The 6,568-nt window shown below is 36.9% G+C and overlaps 1 non-coding gene across 1 annotated transcript; it reads right to left on the bottom strand.

Annotated features, from left to right (window-relative positions):
- On the bottom strand, positions 1 to 107 carry LOC131636480 (small nucleolar RNA R71). The gene has a single exon (XR_009294101.1). It is a non-coding gene; the product is annotated as a small nucleolar RNA R71 (small nucleolar RNA).
- Between the last annotated feature and the right edge of the window lie 6,461 nt (positions 108 to 6,568).

The following is a 6,568-nucleotide window of genomic DNA, read 5'->3' as shown; positions in this document are numbered from 1 at the left end:
ATGCTAAGAGGTCAAATCAACGGATTTACCCAAAAAGATAACGAATCACTCTTCGAGGCTTGGGAACGATACAAGGACATGCTTAGACTATGCCCTCATCATGGACTCGAACCATGGCTGATCATCCATACTTTCTATGGTGGTCTACTTTATAACACGAAAATGACTATAGATGCCGCTGCTGGCGGAGCACTAATGGATAAACCCCATGATGAAGCATACAACCTCATTGAGAACATGGCACAAAACCATTACCAATGGGGAGGAGAACGAGCCGCTCTAGAGAAAACCCAAACCAAAGGAGGAATGTACGAAGTAAGTGGTATAGACCGCGTAAATGCTAAAGTAGACGCTTTAACTCAAAAGATCGAAAACTTAACCATCACTCCTTCAGCCACCGCGGCTGCTGTAGCACCTAACTGCGAAATTTGTGGATTAACTGGTATCCCATCTGATCAAGTAAACTACGCCCAAGGAAACCCTTATTTGAACACGTACAACCCTGGATGGAAGAACCACCCAAACTTCTCGTATAAGAACAACAATGTGTTGTACACGCCTGGACAAGAACCTGCTGTCCCACCTGGCTATCAAAAAGCGCCTGTAGATGCTCAAAACGCCCCTAGGAAGTCGAATCTAGAAATCATGATGGAAAACTTTATAGCTTCCCAACAACAAACCAACAAAGACTTCCTAAATCAAAACATCCATAATAGTGAGCAACTAAAACAACTATCAAACAAAGTAGATGCTTTAGCTACACATAACAAAATGTTAGAAACACAAATCTCACAAGTAGCTCAACAACAAGCACCTACTGCTGCCCCTGCTGGCACGTTTCCTGCTTAACCACAACCTAACCCTAAAGGACATGCAAACGCGATTACACTGTGAAGTGGAACGAATTACGATGGACCTATTGATCCTAGAAATTAAAACGCACCCATGTCACAACAAGAGCCAAAGGAAACCAAAAAGACATCGACCGATGATCAAACTGCTAAGACCAATGAGAACAACACTGAAGTGGAACCTGAAAAAGAAAAACCTTACGTCCCACCACCACCTTATAAGCCACCAATTCCTTACCCTCAGAGACTAGCTAAATCTAAAACCGAAGCGTAATTTAAAAAATTCTGGAACTTCTAAAACAATTAAACATAACCATACATTTCACAGAAGCTATAACTCAGATGCCTTCGTACGCTAAATTCTTAAAAGAAATTCTATCAAACAAAAAGAAACTCGAGGATAACGAAACTGTAACACTTACCGCTGAATGTAGTGCTATCATTCAAAACAACATGCCTCCCAAATTAAAAGATCCTGGTAGTTTTTCCATACCCTGCGTAATAGGAAAGACTATTATAGAAAAAGTCTTGTGCGACTTAGGAGCCAGTGTTAGCTTGATGCCTCTTTCACCCTGTAAGAAACTAAACTTGGGTGAGCTTAAGACAACGAGAATGTCTCTTCAACTAGCCGACTGTTCAGTTAAATACTCTGTAGGAATGTTATAAAATATCCCTGTGCTTGTAGGCCAATTCTACATCCCAACCGACTTCATCATAATGGATATCCAAGAAGATTCTAACATTCCAATTATATTAGGAAGACCATTCTTAGCTACTGCTTGTGCAATTATAGACGTTAAACGAGGAAAGCTTACCTTCGAAATCGGAGAAGAAAAGATTGAACTCATTCTTTCTCAATTCCTGAAAGCACCTTCTATAATTGACACATGCTGCTCCGCTGACATCATCGATGAGTGTGTGAATGAAATAAAATCCGAACCACATAAGGAAACCGAGATCCTAAGAATTCCTATACCGCCTATCCTTGAAGATGACAACTGGCGTGGAGAATATCAAGATAACCACCTAAGTGAATGCCTAGCATTAACTCCTGATCCTATACCTGGACCTAAGAAACCTGCTATAGAACTTAAAACACTACCTACTGACCTAAGGTACGAATTCCTAGACGAAGAACTCAACCGACCCGTCATAGTTAATGCCAATTTAGGACGAACCGAAACCGAAAAATTACTCACGGTCCTAAGGAATTACCCAACCGCTCTAGGATATAACATATCAGATCTGAAAGGAATAAGTCCCTCCCTCTGTATGCATTGCATTATGCTCGAAGAAGATTGCGAAACCTCTAGGGAGCATCAGAGACGAATCAATCCCATTATGAGCGATGTTGTTAAAAAGGAAATTCAAAAACTATTAGAAGCCGAAATCATATACCCAATATCTGAATGTAAATGGGTTAGTCCTGTTCATGTCGTACCTAAGAAAGGATGGCGAAAGCGTATTAAAACTAATTAGAACTTATTTATTTTCAAAGAGTGTTTTTAAACCCGCGCAAGATGGCGAAAGCGTACGTTAGGGATATTAGCATGTTCCGAGTCAACAGAGCGAGAGTTTGAGATTAGGAGATTTAAATAGATAACAACTTCATAAAACAAGCATTTTATTAATTACGTTGTTTCCAAAAAGCTTTTCTAAATCTAATGGGATGGCGAGAGCGTACATTACGAGTTAGGACAGTAGTCTAAATCAACAGAGCGAGAGTTTGAGAGGAGGACTTTTAATCAATAGAATTAATAAAGATCTTTAATCGAATTAATATTTTAGCCAATGGACCTTCGGATCACCTAAGTTAAATGAAATACATACTGATATCCGCCTATTATTATATTTCTTAATTTTCACAATCACTTTCCCTTAGAAACAATCGAAAAATATTAGTAGCCTTAGCTTTACATAGTAACCTTAGATAACGGTATATCGATTCGTAGTCCCTGTGGATTCGATATCTTTTAAAACTACACGACACGACTGTGCACTTGCAGTCATCAGATTAATAGACACGTAAAGTCGCTATCATATTCCCTCGATTATTCGATTAATTTATTTAATTGGTTTTAACCATTAAAAATGACAATAAAAACCCTAGAAAGGCTATCAAAGCATTAAGGTTTGCCTAATCCCACTGGCCACTTGGCCAAAGTTTTAGGGTTTAATTTGTTATTCATTCCGACTAAACCTATTGGTCGCAATGATTTACAATCGATTAATTTAATTAATCAAATCCAATAATAAAACATTTAATTACACAAAATTAAAACACATCTCATTTGCTTCCCGTGACGATCGAATCTATCGATCAGAGCAACCAGCAATACATTATTTAATCCGTTAACTATAATGATCAAACCTATTGGTCATCGCACCTAACGGTAACATATCAAATCAGGGTTGTATTCCCCAAACATTCAAAACACACTAAACCACGATACTACGGATTTTCATCTTTTCAATACTGCGATTTTCAAATCTACGATAAGGTAATTCAAAATACCTTCGAACTTCGCATTTCAAAAACTACGATAGGCCATTCAAAAAGCCTTCAAAATAATTTCATAATCAATTCTAAGGCGTACAACCCTGTGCCCGAACTACGTTGACTCTGATTCTGCCTAAGGAGATACGTAGGCACTTGGATAACCAAGGCGAGTCCCCTTCCCCAAAACCTCAATTCAGTTCAAATCTCACTTTTCGCCTTATTCACTTCCTTAGCTATAAACCTCAATATTTAGCCATTAACCTTTACTTTGAACATAAAACCGTAGGAAAGGGTTGAGGGTGCCTAACACCTTCCCTCGACCTGATTATAATAATCTTACCCCGATTTCTTAACTGCGTAGGGTTTTTTATTCGCCCTGGTAGAATAGGTGGCGACTCTAAATATTAATTTTTAGGGCAGGTTGCTACACTATTGATCATCGCAACTAACGGTAACATATTAAATCAGGGTTGTACGCCCAAATGTTAAAACACTCCTTCAAACTACGGATTTTCATCACCTCGATTAGGCAACTCAAAATGCCTTTCAAATCACAAATTCAAAACTATGATAGGCCATTCAAAAAGCCTTCAAACCATATCATATCAAATTCTAAGGCGTATAACCCTGTGCCCGAACTACGTTTACTCTGATTCTCCCTAAGGAGATACGTAGGCACTTGTCAACAAGGCGAGTCCCCTTCCCTTAAACCTCCATTCAGTTCAAATCTCACTTTTCGCCCTTTTCATTTACTTAGCTATTAAACCTGAATATTTAGCCATAAAACTATACCTTAGACTTAAAACCTTAGGAAAGGGTTGAGGGTGCCTAAGACCTTCCCTCGACCTGATTATAATAATCTTACCCCGATCTCTTAACTGCGTAGGGTTTCCTATTCGCCCTGGTAGAATAGGTGGCGACTCTAAAGTCTAGATTTTAGGGCAGGTTGCTACAAGGCCCACCAGGTCAAATTAAGGCAAATGAAGATAGGGCAAAAATAAATGGCAAATAAAAACAAATTAAAATTTAAAAGGAAAAAACTTTTGAAAACAAAAGAGCGAACCCTGAGTATGTTATGTACTTATAATACAATGAATTAGGTTAATAATTTTGAAGGAAATCTTTGTACTTTTCATGATTGGAATTTGATTGAAAATCTTCATGAAATCTTTCTAAATTTGCTCAAGCTCAATCCAATCTTACCAATGCTACTTTGCACAAATTTGGATGGAATATGTGATTTTTAATTGATTGAATTTGATTGGAAATCAATTCCAAATCAATTTTCTTCCATGGCTCTTTGAACATTTGATTTAAATCATTCTTTAAATGAATAAAAATTAATATAAAATCAAATAAAATTCATAAGTTCGTGGAATTTGGATTGGATATCTTTGATGACTTGGGGAACAAGATTGGGTCATAAAATATTGGGCTTCTTTGCAAAAAAATCCATTTTGAACCTTATTTGCTTCATACTTTTCACTCAAAATTAACCAACTTTGACAAGGCATATCTCTCTCTATTTTTAAGATTTGGAAGATTTCTAAGACTTTTTGGAAAGCTCAAGATGTCCTCTATAAGACACTTTGGAACCTTTTTCTCATTTGGAGAATTTATCTTGATGATATCGGCTTTGACAAACAACTGCTTTTTGTTGACTTTCAAAAAGGACCTGTAATCTTTTGGACCATATCTCTCACAGGAAGCATTTTTGGCCTTGGCATTATAGAGGCAAAGTTGTAGAGAATTCAATTTCCTTCAAAGTAGGCTTTGGTTGGGAAATTTCTGATGTTCCATGTGAAAGTTATGGCTGGTCAAAGTTCAGTTGACTTTTAGGTCAAAAACCCTAATTTAGAAACTGAGTTTTGTTGATTTCTGAACTTTACTTGATGAATCATGATCAAACCTTGATCAAATGATGAGTTTTAATTCAAAATAAGGACGTTGACCAAAAATCAGGAATTTTGACTGTATTTTGACCACAGTTGACTTTTAGGTCAAACTAGTCGACTATTGACTATCTGAGCAATTGACTGAGCGATCTTGGGAATTGAAGCTTGAGTTTTGTCATAGGGATATTTTGAAACTTAATAAGTTATATGAAGTACATTGGAAGTCTTGATTCATTAATTTTCTTTCAAGGAATTAAAAACCCTAGTTTAGAAGCATTTGATTAGTAGAGTGTGCACTTAGTTAGACCTTGAGCCTTTGATACTTGAATAAGCTTAACAGTAAAAATATGATGGGCAAATTTTGGGGTATGACATCTTCCCCTGTTCAATCTTCTTAAACCTGAGGATGTAGAATGGTTTGTATGCCAATCGGTATCTGAAGGTGGAAGAGGATTGAACACTAGAATACCCAGAAATTTGCGCTTGCTGGTACTTGAACCTGTGTCAGAGATGGGCTTAGAGATGCCATCAGCAGAAAATATGAAGTGGGCTTTAAGATGCCACCTAACTTGTTAGATTGGTTTGAATGTCGATCGTTTCAGCACCGTGTATAGTAACTGATTTAGATCTTGAGAAGATGATCGTCTCTACCGTTGTGATGATAGATTTAGATCTTGAGAAGATAATTGTAACACCCGTCTTTTTAAATTATTAAATGAATTGAATTTTGGTTAATTATTTAATTAAAATTTAGTTTATGAATATTTTTGAAAATAATAGAGTAAATGAATAAGAAGAGAATAGTGGATTATTGAGAAATTGTGAAAAAAATAGTTGGGCTTGATGTGGTATTAGTAATGAGGGGGTGCTAAGTGTGAGGCCCTATTGAAATATTTTCTATTTTGTTTTAATAAGGGAAAATGTGAGAATAAGAAAATAGAAGGCAAAATGGGCAAAAGAAGCGAAAGAAGCAAGAACGTGAAATGGGAGAGGAGCGAAAGTGCGAGGAGGAAGAAGAGCATTCAATAAATTCATCGAGGTAAGGGGGGACTCGTCCTTTTAGTATCTCTTATGTGGTCTTAAGGGATAGGTAGATTGATGTATGGTTTGATTCAATTAGATATTGGGATTGTTAGGTTAGGGTGTTATAGTTTGGATTGAATTGATGCAATTTGTATGATCTATTGGTTAATAATGAGTTTAAATGATGTTTTATGGTGTATAATTGAATGTATGATGATTGTATGCCTGTATATGCTGTTTAAACTCGATTTTGGACTGAAAATAGATGGAATCGCAGGGTCTGTCGCTGACCTGAGATT

Source organism: Vicia villosa, unplaced genomic scaffold (assembly GCF_029867415.1).
Source record: "Vicia villosa cultivar HV-30 ecotype Madison, WI unplaced genomic scaffold, Vvil1.0 ctg.001755F_1_1, whole genome shotgun sequence".
NCBI classification, from domain to species: domain Eukaryota; kingdom Viridiplantae; phylum Streptophyta; class Magnoliopsida; order Fabales; family Fabaceae; genus Vicia; species Vicia villosa.
This window is presented reverse-complemented; position numbering and strand designations above follow the sequence as displayed.